Genomic DNA, 18,805 nt, shown 5'->3' with positions numbered 1-18,805 from the left:
CTACCTAGGTACGATACGATATTGCTCTCTGTTGCTCGTAAATCCCTATTTCAATATCCACTCGAAGGTAATTAATAACCGTGCGCGTGCGTCCTAGCAAGTGTCGAAATAGTACAAGTGAGATAAAGATAGATAGATAGATAGATGCTATGCTGCTACCATAGCAAATAACAAAAAGAGAAAAACAAAAAGAGAGAGAGAGAGAAGAATACTTTCTCTACTAGAATCAAAATTAATTTAGCAACGTTTTATAATACCATAGCCACACTCGGCTGACCGGCCGAGCGATTTATGAGAACGATATTTCAGTCTCCTCGAATTGGGGTAGGTAAGGGTGGGAAAGAGACGAGGTAGAGGGGTGTTGTCCGTTGTGTTGCAGTGTTATACCACACTACTATCTGTAGTCAGGGGAAAATAGGGGGTGAGGTGGAGATGGGGGATGCTTAACGCACGAGGAATCGTCCAAACGAGACATACTGGTCGTTACACGTTTCTACCTACATGGTTGTTAACGGGTGGTTATGGGGTGGTAGTGGTGATGGTGGTAGTGCGGTGACAGTGGCTAAAATCCCGGAGAAAACCACACGAATTTTGTTCTCTCTCTTTCTTTCATCTATTTTGTTTTTCTTTTGCTTTCTATTTTACTTTTTTTTTTCTTCTTTTCTTTTCTTTTCTTTTTTATTTTATTTTTTTTTTGTTCTTTTTCTTCTTCTTCTTTACCTGTTCTTTTGCTCCTTCACTTTTCCTCGTTCTTCTCGTTATTTCAGTGCCGAGCTTTTTTCCCGCGCATTAATTACCTTCTCCAAGGTAATTAGACTACTACCTTCATAGCGAAAATCGCACGGTCTAACGAATGAATTCTTCTTTCTACTGCTCTCTTCCTTTGCTTTTATTATCTTTCTCTAACTTTTTTTTCTCTTTCTTTCTATCTCGAATAGGTTGATACCTTCCTCAGCTGTTATAACCTTTGTTTCGTTCAATTATACTTTTTGATTTTTATAGTTTCATTTTTTTCGATAAGTACGAAACTTTAGAAAGCAGATCAAATGATAATATTTAATGAAATGATTATTATTTAATCTTAAGATTAAATTGATAATATTTTTTTTATTGGAATAATTTAACCATCAAATTCTAACGTTCATTGTTCATTTTGTACTTGCAGTAATTTTACACAGTTTTAGGTCATCTAATATCTTTCAAGATATATTGTCATAATCTCGAGATATATATTGTTTAAGTTGAAACGTGGCAGGAATTCCATTAGCTAGCTACCAACGCAACGGGTGGTATCTTAATTGACGCGAACGCGAATACGTTTTGCTAGCTCATTAACGATATTCTAAAGGTTTGTGTAAGTTCTTACAAAACATGACTTCGTTCTTCAATTATTAAATAACGAGATTACATCTACTAATCATTTATTATAATATCGATAATTAAATATTATATTTTCGTTCTCCATTTTTTATATTATTTCAAATAAAAAAATTATTCTTTAAATTATCCATCATAGTGTATATTTTTATAATAATAATTTTTCCTTTTTATATTTGCATAGGACAAACAACACTGTGTTATTTTAGTTTAGTCTGCTTGTTTGCATTTTGACGAACGCATACTTTTGACGCATTGCAGTAAAAGAGGCTTTCTTTGTACTTGAAGATTTTCCTCCTTAATAGCATCTGTTTTGCGTAGTCATCTTAGAGAATGCATAAAGAGAGAAATGGCAAAGGTGTGTAGTAGGTAGGTAAAGGAGGAAATATATTTGCTTTACCTCTATGTGAGAAAACGATAATAGAAAATTCACAGAACACGGTAGAAAGGTAGAATTGTTGCTTTTGTTGTTGTTGTTGTTGTTGTTACTTTACTTGAAAATTGGAAAAAGTGCATTACACGTGTGAGTACAGTTTTTCGATTCAATAATAAAATCTGAAAGGATGAAAATAACGAAAAAATAGATAAAAATTGAACAAGAACTAAAAATAAAAGAAATACATCAATTATATTGGTAAAGATTATTATAGAGATTTGTCATAAATCATTGTAGCATAAGAATTTGTCGATGTTAATTTCTGCCCTCTTTTACTTTTCCCCGAGGAGATAGAAAAATATCTTTTCTACTTGTGCGGTAGAACGCAATGGTGGATATGTATGAGTATGGCATTTAAGCATAGTCCGGCTGGTGTTTCGGTCTCGATCCGTTCGGTCAATGTTTATTTAAACGAAGAATTTGCATTGTAAATTCACGCTTCTATAACGTTGTTCACGAAAAGGAAGGAGTATCTACCACCAACACCAAAACCAGCACCAGCACCAGCACCAACACCAACACCAGTAGTTGTAGCAAATGGAAGGAAAGAGGGTGGTGGATTTTGCACGATGGTGTCGGTCATGGTGGTGGTTGTAGTGGTGGTATATATGGAACGGTGGGATTCGCGATTTTGTATTCGACTGTAGGAGAGAGACGAAAACTTCAGTGAAATTGTCCACTCGAATTGGACGGGTTAATCAGCGAAAAGAGGAACCAGCAGTCAACCAGTTGGACAAAGTCATAGTCGTTCTCCTCACATTTGACATTTAAACGTTGCCTCATCCTTTTGCTCAACCTTTTGCTCATGCTTTTGCTCATGCTCATCGTCCTCACGTGGCCACCCAACCCGGTCCAACCTGGCCCGGCCCACCATTGCACGTTTTCAAACCACCACAAGTAAGAGAAGAGACTACAGCAGACGTTCTAAACAATTTTAGAGTTTTCAACGTCGACGCTACGCTAAATTGCAGAGTACCTAACATTAACCGTTACCACCACTATGAGTCAACTCCAACGGCGGAGTAACTTCGTGCAAACGTAATATACTACCCTACCCTTTTCTCATACCCTTTCCCTTTCCATTTCCATTTACCTTCCCTTCCTTTATTCCCTGCACGACTTTACTGATCTCGTGTTTTATCTTTAACCCATTTCTTTCTCTCTAAAATCTTTTAGAATGCGATTACTACTTTTAATTGTGCTTCACATTTATTAATTTAATTAATCCTTGCATAATACATTTCAATTTACTATTCAACAATTTTAACCGATTGAATTTTACGTTTTTATTTTAATAATAAAAAAAAATGTATCATTTATATAAGAAGATTATCGAAGAGATAGTTTTAAGTTTAAACCTATCCCAATAGGAAACACAGAGTTAATTCTTTTTCTATCGGACTATCGATTATCGTGGTAAGAGCATCAAGAAAAGCAACCAAGCAACCAACCAAACAGGCAGGCGTTGGAGGAAATTACACAAGGCCGTTCTTATCGGTTTGTGTTGTTCCTTTCTACAAACCCAAGATCGTTCTTGGCTCCAAACGAAAGAACCCGTGTTAGATGAAAACAACTTGTAGCTTCGATTCCCGGATACGTGACGGCCAACGGTAATGGACTAACCCGAGACTAGTTTACTGCCTCGAACCAAGCTCATTTACTTTCCTCAAACAGGGCATACTAGATACGACTCATTTTTTTCTTCTTCTTGATATCTTTTTTCGAAATCTATTCTTGAAAATAAGACATCAAATCAATTTGAAAATAAGGAAAAGGTTTTAACAAGCATTCGCGTATGTATTCGTTATTTTTCATTTGATTAAATCTTTTGGTTTCCCCCCCCCCCCTTCTATTTTTCTGTTTGTTACAATTAATTAAAATCGTTTGTTAATATTATTCATTTTATTTGTTACAAATATTTATTGTATTTTATTTCAAATGAAAACGCGAACTAACAAGATTGTTTAATTTTTCTTTTGCAAACTCGATTTTCATTCAAAGGAAAAAGACGAGGACGACGACGTGAGTTGTGCTATTTAAATCATTCGGATCGATTCTTAAGGATAAAAAAGAAGGGAGCATGAAAATAAGAAAATAAAAAAAGTTTAGATCAAACGGACTTTTTTACTTTGCATTATTCGAAATCGGAACGCAATTAAGCTCATATACCTTGTCGAGTAATGCTCACTCGATGTGACTCAAAAAAAGAAAATAAAAATAGAAAATAAATCCCTCTTTTACATCATTCGAATGAATTTTTTAATATACCCACAAACGTGGAATAAAAATAAGACGATAAAGGAATTAAACAAAGCATGCATATTTTTGAAACTTTGATTAGTAGAAACTTCAAATTTTTATTTTGATATAAGAAAATAAAAAAAATAATTTATTAAAACTGTGTATGAAAGATAAATTAATTATAAATTTATTAAACTATCTATCCATCTAACTTTATTATTTTTTTATATATTCAACTTTATATTAATATATTAATATATTATAAATATATTTATATAGTATATAAAACATATTAAAATATATTTAACTTTAATTATATAAAAATATATTTAATTTTATTATTTAATTTTATATTGAAACTATAAATTATTTTCCATTAATCACCAAAAATTTAAATAAAATTTGACAAATAATTTTTCTACGTTCAAAATGAACTTTCAGGGATTATTTGAAATAGAAAATAATTTGGATTGAAATCGAATTCGTAGTATTCTTGTTGAAGGAATCCTAAACTCGTTTGCAACCACAGTTTACGATTAGCAATTGGATTAACTTGTAAGTTAAATCCTTCGGATAGATTCAATTACGAGACTTTACTTTTATTTTTTATTTCCTTCTTTCTTCGATAAAATAAAACAACCGTTTCGAAAGTCAGTTTACAAGTACCTTTTTCCATCTGATAAGTATCAATCGGATTTTCGTCGAAGAAAACTTCAAATCCTGGATCGCCAGTATCAGCCTGAAGGGGTTGATACCGAATTGTTATTCGAAGGTCGAATCTTTTGTCATCGACTTAGAAGATGGTTCTCCATCGTTTTTCCAATATCGTGAAACTTTTAAAAGAATTATTGCTTCTAGTATATAGGAGTAGTAGTATTATAGGCAAGTAAACTCAATTTCATTCATCCCTAGTCCTTATTTTCCTTTTTTATTTTCTTTCTTATTCTACTTACCCTTCTTTTGATACTTCTTTTACTTTTTCTTTCTCGTTTCACTTCCTCTAACTCGTCTTTCTCAATTTTCTTTTCGATCAGTATGAAATACGGAGGATAACTTAAATATATATATATATAGATGTGTGTGTGTATGTACTTTTGAATAAACGATAGTGCACGAGTTTCTACAAACATACGAATAATACCTTTTCGGAGTTTCTATTTGGTTTCATTTAGAAACTAACCCCTATCGAATGTTTCATGAAAGACCATGAAATAATTACTCTCCTTCCATAAAGCTTTTTCTATTTCCTTTAACATTTTCTCAACATTTTCTAACAGTTTCTCATGGTGCACGTATTATACTTATGCATTTATAAAGTGGGATAGAAAATTCGAAAATATTCTTTTCTAATGATAACAATTCTTATCGTGTAAACGTTAATACAAATTTTGTAATGAAAAGGTAACAAAAAATTGAAAAAGGGTTAAATAATTTATTAAAAAAAAAGAATAAATACGATCGTAATAGTTTGTCGATTAAATTAAAAAAAAAAAAATTAAATTAGCCAACTTCTAACAGAAGACAAGATGTGGTGAAGTTTAGGCTGATGTTAATTAAATTACTTTTTTTTTACAACGCGTAATCGATTTATAACGTCATTTTAGATTATAATAAAACGATAAGAAGAGGAGTGGGTGTTGAGGGTGGTTCAGGAAAGAATGTTTTATAATGTGCTTTCAAAAGTAGAAGAAGAAGAAGAAGAAGTTAACGATCGAACGTTCGTAAAAGTCTTATAGATAGATAAAAAAAAAAAATAATAAAAAGTAGAGGAAAAAAAAAGAAAAAGAAAAAAAGAAAAAATAAAGAAAAAAGGAAAAAAAATACAGGATAGAAAGAAAAGATCTGCAAAGAGGGAAAAGAATTTTAACGACGTCGACATCGTAGCTGCTGCCATGATCTCGACCGTAAATTTAGTTTCGTCCTTTTCACCATCGTTGTTAATAAATGTAACGTTCCTCTGAATATGTATGATCCTTTTGTAGACATTGTATATAACTGTACATAAACGTATATATATATATAGAGTATATTCAAGTTGGTGAGATATAACTGCAGAGGAGGATCGTTCTAAAACAGAATGGAAAGAGAAATAGAAAAAGATGGAAAGAAAGAATGAAAGAAGGAAAGAATGAAACAGATAGAAATAAATAACACTCCCTCTCCCCACCCGTTCTGTCATATCTACTGCTAGTGGATTTCTTCTTAAAAACTTTCGGTCTGTGCTTAACAAAGTTTCATAATATTTTTTATGGAATAATATTTATCCTAAACTTCATGAGAAAAATATAATAACCTTATAAAATTGAAATCGTAGATAATTAATGCAACTTAATAAAAAGTATAAGACCATTTTATTATTATTTAAAATATTAATTTATAAATGATTTATGATTCTTATTAGGTTACATCAGAGTTCGAGTTGAGATTGCATAATTATTATTTTTAATTCGACGTAATAGAAAAATATAATATTTGAACCCTCCACTCTCCAACCCCCTTTCAATAAAGACTAATGCAATTAATAAAGTTATAATATACTACGTTTTTATTTTAACAAAAATAAAAAAATACAATGTATAATAAATCTATGATCTTAACGAAGAGTGGGAATGATGGGGTGTGTTGGTTGTAGTGCGTCAAAGTTACGTAATATTTATTCTTAATTAGAAAAAGAGAATGAAAAAGAATAAAACCCTGAGTAAAAATTTATGCAATTAATGAAATAAACTTGATTTATCTTTAAGAAAGAAAAAATACAATATACATATTATATATAAAAAATTAATAAGATTTGAATTTTGGTTGGTAGTAAAATACTTGACGATATTTTATGTTAAGCACGTGTACATAAAATAAATATGTACACATGTATATAAAGCATACATACATACATATGTATTTAGGTGGGCATTCACGTGTACTTGCTGTAAGCATTGCGAAAGGAGGGAGGAAAAGGGAAAGGGCTGCTGGGTATCCTAGGGAAGATCCTTTGACCGTCAGGCATGTGTGTGCTCATTTGCATAGATTAGCTGCTTGTGCGAGCTTTCGGTGTAGACTTCTCCACCACTCCTCACTTCACCTCATCTCACCTTTCCTCTCCTCTACATCAATACGCATTAGCTCCTTCTATACAACCCCTCACCTAACTCTCACTCCTACGTGTAGTCTGCTTGGGAATAGATTATTGCATAGATTTAACATTCTCTCCCAAAAGCGTTTACGTATGCCGACAGAAATCGACGGTTTCCTGTACGAGAATAAAGAGACCCAAGGGGAAAGTTAGAAGAGTAGGAAAAAGGGATGAGGAGCCCTTATAAAACGTTTCAATTATATATATATTTTTAGGGTAATAGTTTAACACTTTAATGGTCGCACGTGTACGCAGTCAAACGTCGTTAGGGACCTGGTAATATTTTTCAAGAATTCATTTGAAACAAACTTTATTTTCATTCACGAAAAAATTAACATAAAACAAAATACAACAAATTTAATTTTATATATAATTCTAAATATATAATAAAATTATAAATAAAATAACGGCCAATGTTCTAACTATCACACGCATGTTGTATGAACGACCATTAAAGTGTTAATACGTTCAGTTCAAATTTTCTTACGTAATAGAATATGTTAAAATTTGATTAAATTATTTATTTAGTGTTGGATTCTTTTCAATGCAACACTTTTCTTGGATAATTTTATTGTGTGTTGTGTTTTTTTAAAACGATGAGAGATTACATTGGACGAGAGGACCCAAAGATATCGTGACGAGTAATTTGAAGTTAGATTGTCGTCTCGTTGTTGAACAAAAGGGTAGTAGGATTACAATGGTTGTATTGTTTCCTTGTTCAATTTTAAACGTATCGTTCGGAAATGAGGTTCTCTATCCTCTCAAATATATTCGATTCGTCCGGTTTCGTTTTATCTTTTACTTTAGTATTCTCTTTTTTTTTTTATTGTTTCCTTTAGTTTAGTTTAGTTTTCGTTTAGTTTCGTTTCGTTTGATTTCAGTTTGGATTGAGAAGTAACATGTAGATACAGATGTGTTTCGAAAAAGAAGTCTTTTTCGTAAACGAAACGGCCTCGGTTCGTTCTACTATCTTCTATCTCTACAAACAAGGCCTTGATATCGAATACTATACTATACTATACTATACTATATCTATCTAGATACATGTGTATTTTATCTTTCAGTTGGTTCACGTTCACGCACACCAAATTAATAGCCAATGGTTGTAGTAGTGTAGTACTCTCTTTCGATCGTAAACACAAAGCTTTTCAGTTAGAAAGAGAGAAAGAGATTTCGTATGTGTGTGTCTGTGTGAAATAGAAAGAGCTACGAATTTATAACATTCCGATTGTTTCACAAACACTGTTAGTACTGACACATACACTCATTCGAGTTATCCAATCGTGTATATATATATATGTATGTATATGATTTAGAATGATGTTATCGCTTTTTAAATTTTTGATAAAAGAACGTTTAATAATATAAGCTTTCTTTCATCTTTATCAATGATTTCTCATTATGATATTATAAAATTGAAGAATTCATATCAATTAAAATATATTCTCGTCTGTATATTATTATACGTTTCAAAGAGTTATTAATTATTAATAATATTTTATGCTAATTTGTCAATGATTGCTCGTCAAAGTAATAGTTTTTATTTATTTTTTTTTTTATTTTAATTGAGTAAAATTTTGTTTCGAGAAAAGATATACTTTTTGTTTAATACGTTAATGCTTTTGCACATTTTATTATTGATGGGGTTTTTTTTTAATTTTTTATGAAATAATGGCTAGTAAATTTAATAAAGTTGTAGTAGTAGTAGTAGTAGTAGTAGTAGTTGATTACCACTCATCGTCAAAAAAAAATAGATGAAAATGTGGTTGGTGAATTTTAACTGAATATATTTGGTTCTTTTTTTTTATGCTACCGATCGAAAGTTTGAGTACACTTTTTAATACATATTAAACATTTATATATTTTTTTTCAAAGTCAAGAGGAAACTTATAAAACTTTTTTATAAAAAATAATTAGAACAATTTATATGAGGAAAATTTGGTAAAATTGTGTTAAATAATTATAAAGAATAAAAGTGTTTAATTTTGTTCGGAACGCGCGCGCGAAACGTTTAATCACATTAATATTTTATCAAACATTTTTTTACAATAGTAATTTTTTTCCAATTAATTTCCTATGTATGTTAAATGAATATAATATAAAAAAGAATATCGTGTATTATTATTAATTACCAAAAGTAAAATTTTCATCGTTACGAATATTCTGTTTCAATTCAATAATTTCAAACTAACATAGAGAGAGAGAGAGAGAGAGAGAGAGAGAGAGAGAATTTAATTTAATATTAAAAAAAAAATATATTTGTGAGAGACATATCCGAGGATGTATAATAACTTATAGTTTAATTGTAAAATAATAGTTAACTCCTTAACATCGCAGTTATGGTATTAGTTTCGATCAAAGGATAGAAAGTAGGACGATAGCTTATCGCATAAATTTAACGTTAGTGGAATGTTTACCCAGCTACGTACACTTCGCTTGTCCGGCGTAAGTTACATAAACCCAAAGGCACAAAGGTAAACCAAAGGCAGACGAACTAGCGACAAACGTTGATTGAATTCCGAACTTCCGTTTATCTGGTGTGCAGCATCCTTCTGAGCTGACATACATGGTCCATGTATAATCCTACTCTCTTTCATCCTTTTCTATGTTTTCCAATGTCCAATCCTTTACTTTGTTATCTTGATAAAAAGAATCCAACTATATACCTAAAACAATTGGATACACGCACATTGAATACAGACATACACATACGAGATATAAAATATATTGAACATAAAAGAATTTAAATGAAATACGTAGAAATAAATATAAAATTTTTGATAAATTACTATATATGTATAATAATATATTTATTATATTTTTATAATATATATTAATATTATACAATATAATATAAATATAACATAATAATATATTAATTATATTTTTTTATAATAATTATATTAATATAATATAATTTAATATATTATATATTATATAATATAATACAATATAGTATAAATATAACATAATAATATATTAATTATATTTTTTATAATAATTATATTAATAGAATATAATCTAATATAATATATATTATATAATATAATACAATATAATACAATTAATATAATACAATATAATATAAATATAACATAATATAATATATTATATATATAATTATAATTAAAATATATTTATATTAAAATATAGTTATTATATTTTTTATAATAATTATATTAATATAATATAATTTAATATAATATATATTATAAAATATAATACAATATAATATAAATATAACATAATAATATATTATAATTATATTTTTATATAATTATAATTATAATGTATTTATATTAAAATATGTTACTTATATTTTTTTATAATAATTATATTATTATAATATTATATAATACACATATATATTATATCACCTATATTATAAAAATACATTTCAATGATTCAAATGAATATATATATATATATAATAATAATAATAACAACAAAATATCTATATAATAGTAAAATAGGTGCGAAGATAAAATGTACCTTTAACGAAAATTAATTAAGCCCTACTTTCGAAAGTTCCTCAAGGATCGTCTATGTGAGAGTGGTTACGTGGTTAGCAGACCTATCTAAAAGAGAAAGAGGAAGAAATAGCAAAGGCGGACTCGCACCAATGAATATTCATATATTATAATCAACTCTCTCTCTCTATCTCTCTTTTCCTCTTATTAAAGAAGTGTTGAAGTCGTGTGTGCACGATTTTCTTTTACTTTATTTCCTTAATATTTTTCTTCTTTTATTTGCAACTTTTACTCTTCTACATTTTTCTGAATATATATTTTCTCTAATATTATTTTAAATCCTTATAGAAATTCAACATGAAAATTTCTTTATTTAAAAAAATACAAAAACATTTAATCAAAATGTTACTAATTGAAATCTCACGTTAATTCGAGTTTTTATTCATCGTTTGTTTTTTTTTTTCTTTTTCACTCCCTCCTCTTAAAGATATGAACAAATACGAAGATAAAGAAGAAGAATAATAAAAAAAAAAAACGCTTAACAATAATAATATAACAATGTTATAAGAAGAAAAGAATTCATTCATCTTTTTATTTGTTTTTTCTTTTTTCTTTTCTTTCCGTACACCTTTTCGATTAATTAATGCCTCCCGATATAACCGAGAATTCTCGAGAAAAATCCTCAACGGGGTGGGAAAACTGAATAAAACAAAAGTAGAAGTCGGTTGTGTGAATGAATCGAGAGTGGTTAGTATAGTCACAGAAGTAGATGGATGTGTATGAGGTGTGTGTTAGGAAAGAAGAAAAAGGGGGTTGGTGGTTGGTGGTTGGTTGGTTGGTTTCGAGTCAGGCCGCATAACGAGCCGATATCTGCTGCATCGGTGTACTTCAGGGACGAGGAATTATACCCTACAGAAAGGGAAAGAGATAGAAAAAAAAAAAGAAAAAAAGAGAGACGGTTAAGAAAGTCAAGTGGCTCGGTGAATCGTTCACCGGACTGGATCCATCGTCGAAACGTTGCAATGTATTATATTTTACAAACCCATACACGTTTACCTATAAATATATAGTATATATATAGTAAATAATATGCATTGAATATTGCTTGAATAAAATAGAATGAAAAATTAATCATATGATTGTGTTTAATCATTGCTTTCTCAATTTTCAAATAATTGTGGCATAATAGATAATTATAATTATAGGTATTGTTTTATAGTATTGTATTATTGTGTGAAATCCAATATACGTTTTACTACTATTATAATCATTAATATTGCTTTTAATATTATATGTATACATATAATATTAAATTAAATTAAAATTAAATTTATATTATATATTAATTATAATATATTTTAGTATAGAAAATTATTTCTATTTATTTATTAATTTAAATCGCGAACACTTTACTACTGCATCACAATTATAATAATATACCTATATTATTTTATTATCTTTTACTTACTATATATTATTGCGAGAAAAATATCGAATTAATTAATATTCATAAAATATATAATTGCAAATCAAAATTAATTACTTTATAAATAAAAGTAAGAAGGAATAATTTTTTAATTCCACTAATTGTACAATATATTGAATTTTCTTTTTTTTTTTAATTTTATCTTCGTATACTCGATGTCAAGACATGTTGTACAACGGATCCGACAAAGTTTTTACATACATACGTATATGCACATGCCTACTATATATTTTCTACAATGCGTAAAGTTATAACACACATACATGTGTGTAAGTAGTATACGCGTAACGTTACCCTCTCCAAACTTTCTCTCTCTCTCTCTCTCTCTCTCTCTCTCTCTCTCTCTCTCACTATGTTTCTACTCTATTCGAAAAGTGGAAACGAAAGACATTGAGGATCGTTACGTTTCGTTACCGGGTCAAGTGGATCCCGTTAACGAAGCGCTACTCTTAGCATTCAAATCACACTGTAATGATCCGAGTTCTTTTTTCCCCTCCCCCACTTTCCTCCTCGTACATTCAACCCAGTATTCCCCACCGCCCCTGAGAACCACCCCCTTTTTTTCGTCGTTCTTCCTCTTTTATTCATCCCGACTCTTTTACAATTCCGGTGTCATCGTAAGGGTGTTTGCTCCGACAATTATCCTGTTTTTTCTTTTTCTTCTTCTTCTTCGTTTTTTTTTGTGTGTTTTTTTTCCACGCGAACGATGCGACGAAAAGTTGGAACTTTCGGCAGAGGTATTTTTTTTCTTTTCTTCTTTTTCTTCACCGTGAAAAGTCAACGAACGAGATCAGAGTTGAAAGGTAATAATATATTTATTTGGTCATGTATTTTACTATGATCGAAAGAGTAACTTTTAGTTATGAATATTATTAAATCAATGAACCATTCAATTGTTGTATTCTTAATTTTGAAAGTTATTAAAAATGAACATTATTATCCGGTTGACCGGATATCCTCAAAGTCGAATTACAAAACGAATTTTCTCTAATATCGTTTTTAATCGTTTTCAACCACGATAATAATATAATAATTATTTGTTTCGTTTTAAGCTGTTATGCAATTTTATGCATATGAGAACAACGCCGAGTATATACGCGCTATTTCGTACGCGCTTTTGTTTATCCTCGAATTATTTCGTTATCCGATTGGAATACGCGTGAAACCGTTAAATATTTAACATCGTAGTGATTACGGTTTACTCTTGGCCACCAATCGAATACAATTCGAAAGAGGGATGGATAGTTTACCGATATTACGTGACAAGGAAAAGATACGTTCAAGCATAATTAAAAGAATATACGACGGACAAATTTTCTATTATATTTGTTACAATATTATTCAATGGTATTGGAAACTAATTTTTGTCAATCGTTTGTTTATTTCGAATTAATTACAATGATTCTGAATTTAAAATAAATTAAAAAAGAAAATTATACTCTAAAGTTGTTTTGTTAATTTATTGACCGGTTGTAATAATTTCAGAACAAAAGAATAATAAATAAAAATAAACATACTACAAAATGAATTGTAAAATTGTCAATGGGAAAAATTATGGAAATAAATTTTGTCAATTTTTTCATTTGCATTTAAAAATAAATTAAAATGAAATTTGTGTCATACGAATACCCAGTTACAAATTAGAAATTTGTGCACGATATGGTAAAAGGGTTGAGTACGTATAAAATATAAATAGAAAAAATATGAATGTGATATTATAAAAACAATACTAACAATTTTGTACATACATATTAATATATACAATTTGCATACGAGTTATTATTTATCTTTACAGTTAGACGAATTCTTTCTTTTCGGTGTCTTTTTAATCCTACGATTTCTCGTCGTTGACCCACTTCAGTTTACTTTACTCCAGTTTTTCGTTTTTCTTTCTTCTCATAGAATCAACATAATTCTTTGTTACGCGAAAACGGGGAAAAAAAACTCGAGAAGGATGAGAAGCAAAAAAGGGAAGAGTAAAAAAAAAAAAAAAGAAAAAATAGTTGAAAGAAGATGAAAGAAGATGAAGAAAGGACAAGGTAGTAGTATTAGTTTAGTAGGTTGGATCAAAATCATGACACCCAGTGTGACTTTAATAAAGTCAACCACGAAATCCTTTGATAAACATTGTCATTCGTGATACTATCATCCACCAAAAATATTCCTCTTATATATTTTTACGTAACGAGCAATTTCTTTAGAATTCTTATTTTAATAAAGGAAATAAAAGTAAATTATTAATTGAATTAATACATAATAATAATTAAATACATTCTCGTACTAAATAGCAAATGAATGTAAAAAAAAAAAAAAACAAGAAATAACAGAAAAAGGAGACTTACATTTTAAAGAAATGAAAAAAGAAATAAAAGAAATTTCTTACTCTATTAGATGCAGCATATCGTTAAAGGTTTAGGGGTGGGTTTGTTCCCTCCTTTTATACTAAACGGTTGTACAGAGATAAGCCAGTTTAAGAAAAAAAACAATACAGAAATGAAAGTTTCTTGTGCAACTTGAATTAGCCAGTTTCGTATTCTTCCTCGTGATTGCTCTCACCTTTTCCTAACCACCCTCCTCCCACCCCTACCTCCTATTTTTTAGCCAGACTTCTTTCATCGATCGACTTTTCGGCCATTTCTAGACAACCTTCCTTCAACCACTAAACCTCACATACTAGTGGGATGACAATGAAAAAGGAAGAAACATGTAGGAGGGTCGTGAGAGGGAAATTAAAGGTCGTGGAAAAAGGAGGTGGAGGTGGTGAGGGTGGAACTGGAAAAAGGTTTGCTAGTGGTCGTTTTACCACCGATGTTGTTGTCGTCGTCGTCGTCGTCGTCGGGATGATGATGCTGGTGGTTTGCGTTTCTGGTTGACGACTAAAAGCTCGTAGTATTCGGACCCAGATAGTGCCACCTTTTTACCAATTTGTGAGCAACTAGAAATAGAGGAAGGATAGACAAAGAAAGAAATAAAGAGAGAGAGAGAAAGAGAGAGATATATAAAAGGGTAAAAAAGTGAGTGTTTGTTCGTGGCTTATGTCAGTAAAGTATATCCATTGTCAAGAATATATTCGTAGTTATATTTTCTATGGTGTATAACAAAGTAGAAAAATTCAACAGTGTAACGCAGTCATCTTCGTGTTAGTTGTTTGGCTGGTTGGTTGGTTGGTTGGTTGGTTTGCTGGTTGGTAATAAATTTGTTCGACAATTTTATTCACACTCGTAAATCTTGTCATACTTCATGCTTCCCTGTCTCTCTTTCTCTCTGTGTTTCTCTTTTTCTGTGTTCAACGAGTTACTCGACACGATGCTTTCATCAACGAGACGACAACGAGACAGTTGTACAACTAATAGTTCTACTCGTGCTAAGTAACAGTATATTATATCGATGTATTAATACACTCGTTTTATACACATTTTCTTCATACCTTTTTTTTTCAAAAATATATATTTTAATCACGTCGATATTATAACGTATTACAATCATTCTTGTAAAAAAAAGAAAATTTGCATTTAACGATAATATATCCCAACGAAATTGATCATAATCCGGTTTAGTTCATAATATTTATACATCATTCCCTCGATATTCATACATTCAATGTAATAAATAATATATATATATATATATATATATATATATATATATATATAACAGTGATTTAAATGAAAAAAAAAATATATTTTATATCAGAAAATATTCATTCGTTTTACATTATTCGAATGAAATGAAATATCACAGGACGTTCTACTTTTACACGTTAACAAAATAAAAAAAGAAATAATTGATTATTTTAAAATTGTTATTATGTCATTGATAAAAAAGTAATATAATAATAATAATAATAATGATACTTTATATCTCTCGTCATAGAATACATTTCTAAACGGCTAGCAAAATGTATATAGTAACACCTACCTGTCTCCCATCGTAACAAAGCATTTCTTTCCTATAGCAGAAAAGGGTTCCTCGCAACGTAGTAGTAGTTTATTTTTCAATGCTACCACGAGAGACGTAAATAACGCGAGAACGCCGCGTGGGTGTGGCATAATACTGTACACATCAACCTTCCTCCCATCCTCCCCTTTTTTCCCCCTTTCTTTCCCCCTTTCTTTCCCCCCAGGTCTCCTACTGATCCTCTCTGTAGCACCTTCGTGTGCAACCTATAGACAGTCAAAAGTGTAGCATAATGCTGTACGTCGTCGTATAATATACGGTCGGTTGAAAAGCCGAAGAAAAAGGATATCCAAGCAAAGGAAGAAGCGAAAACGGGTTCCTCGTAAGGGACACGACACGAGGAAAAAGATTCTTCTTCTTCGTTGGTTACGCAAGGGACGAGAAGCAAAAGATATATAAATCTCGTCAAGTCGGAAAACTTTTATTATTTTCTATCCTTTCTTTTTTTATTTTTTTTATTTTTTTATTTTTTTTATTTTTCTTCATACACACACGTTTTCCTTCCGCTTCTTTTCATCTTTGTCAATAGAATCTTTTTTCGTTTCTTTATTGGTACTCTAAGAGAGATGAATGAATTTCGTGTACCGTTGTTCATTTAAGAGTTTACTTTATTCTTATAATTAAGAAATATATTTAATTAGGTATATTGAGTTTTGTTTTTTGATATTTAATATACAATATGTCATATTGATTTTTAATAGATTATAATTTTAATAATATAATAGATGATTTTTTTATTTCTTATTTTTGTACATTTTATTTATTAAAATATAATTATTTTAAATTATTTTCCAGCTCATGTCATTAAAAAATATAATAATATAAATTTATAAAAATAGTACTTTTCAATAAAATACAATATATAAAATTTTATTAATAGAATATTCTGTATAAAAAACAAATAATTATAGTTTAATATTATATACACATTTTTTTTCTAATTTATAATTTATTTCTAACATATATGAGAATAATTCTTTGTCCACGTATACCATCTATTATACTAATGAGATAGAAAATTATTTAAAAAAAAATTATATAAGTAGCATGATCAATTTAAAATTACGCAAAAGTTTAACTTGACTCATCATCCTTCCACCGGTCTTCCTTACCGGTATTATATGTGGTCACCTTGTAACACGATCGACCGGTCGCTCTGCTTTGCGCATGATCTCCACTTTTACGATTATGCGCATAACTCATGCATTATGGGACGATCCAAGCTGAATCGAGAATATCATGCCGATGCATCGCAAACAACGTACACGTTAAGTTCCCCTTGAATCTTTCACGAGAAAACTACCTTCTATCATATTTTATATCTATCCTCTTTTGAATTTCATATGTTTAATTTTATATTTATATATTTTATTCACTAAATATTCTATTATATATGTATCTACGTTTCTTTTTATTTAAATTTTCTTTGTTTTATCTCAAATCATTTTTAAATTTAAGAAAGTTTTATAAAACATGAGTTATACATCAGCCTGTTTTAGTTTTAGTTTTATTTTCATTACAATATCACATATATATATATATATATATATATATATATAGGTATACACATAAGGTTAGGCACAGGTAAGCAGATAGTGTATAGAATGTATTTGAAATAAATCAGAGTGAGAGAGAGAGAGAGAGGTCAGGGACACGTAATGTTTATCTTTCTTCCGAGTCACGTTCTTTTGATCCTTGTTTATTCTATTTAGTCAGTTGCTTTCCAAACCGAACGAAAATAAGATCGTACCTATCAGTGAAGAAGTTATATCTTTAATATCGACTATTTTTCGTCAAAAAATTATACGAACGTATTGCATATGTGTGTCATATAAGTATATACATGCATATGCATACGTGTATAAACGATATTATTACTTATATTATAACGATATTATATTACAACGATATACTTACTTATATTGTAAAGTATAATATAAGTTTTTCCACAATTTATATTATAAAGATAAAAACTAAATTATTATATTGTTTATACGAGTATGTATATGTATATGTCTATAATATAAAGTAACTAAATGCAACTAATGCAACTATAAAAGCAATTTTAAATAATATTTAAATAATATCTAAATAACATTTAGATGCGAAATTAAATAAAAACGTGTTCAACATTAGAAACATATGCTATATATCGTTTTATAATTGTTTAATAATTCGTTATTATTTTATAGACAATTAAAAAAATATTTATTGAAAATAATTTTGATAGGTCGACTTTAAAACATCATAGTTGTATCGACTTTGCTAGACGTTGCTTTATTCTTTACAAATTGAGTCCAGACAACTACGATTGCAGTATTTTTCATCGTGCCGTCTACTAGAACACAATGTATACACCGTATTCCGTTCTTTACTGCACCTTTCTCTTCATTTCATTCAGTCTTCGCGACGCGTCTTTATCTCATATATATATCTTTCTCTTTCTCTCTTTCTTTCCTTCTTATATACTCTTGTTTTCGAATTGTTATACACGTCCCCTCATTCAGAATCCGTCGTTTCTCTCAATGGTGAAACGCAGCTTGAGTTGCAGTTACCAACCGTGCGTCAAATGCAAACGCACGCAAGAAATGCAAAGAAAGAATAAAAAGAAATCAATGTTTCAGAAATAACAAAGAATGTATTCTAACGAGAGAAAGAGAGGGAAGAATAAAAAAAAAATAAAAAATAAAAAGAATAAATTAGATCGT

The 18,805-nt window shown here is 29.6% G+C and overlaps 1 protein-coding gene and 1 long non-coding RNA gene across 2 annotated transcripts in view; one reads left to right on the top strand and one right to left on the bottom strand.

Annotated features, from left to right (window-relative positions):
- Positions 1-18,805, top strand: part of LOC107066180 (dystrophin, isoforms A/C/F/G/H) — a 334,345-nt gene that overhangs the window by 213,354 nt on the left and 102,186 nt on the right. The gene's annotated exons all lie outside the window — the stretch shown is intronic.
- LOC149031816 (uncharacterized) lies at positions 7,310-15,722 on the bottom strand. The gene is made up of 3 exons (XR_016177347.1): positions 14,944-15,722; positions 10,677-10,762; positions 7,310-9,850 (listed from the first exon to the last, which is right to left on the bottom strand). It is a non-coding gene; the product is annotated as an uncharacterized LOC149031816 (long non-coding RNA).

This window comes from Polistes dominula, unplaced genomic scaffold (assembly GCF_049000335.1).
Source record: "Polistes dominula isolate Pdom_NZ unplaced genomic scaffold, Pdom_raw_medaka contig_16, whole genome shotgun sequence".
NCBI lineage: Eukaryota > Metazoa > Arthropoda > Insecta > Hymenoptera > Vespidae > Polistes > Polistes dominula.
The sequence above is the reverse complement of the archived record's forward strand: the minus strand, read 5'-3'. Positions and strand labels throughout refer to the sequence as shown.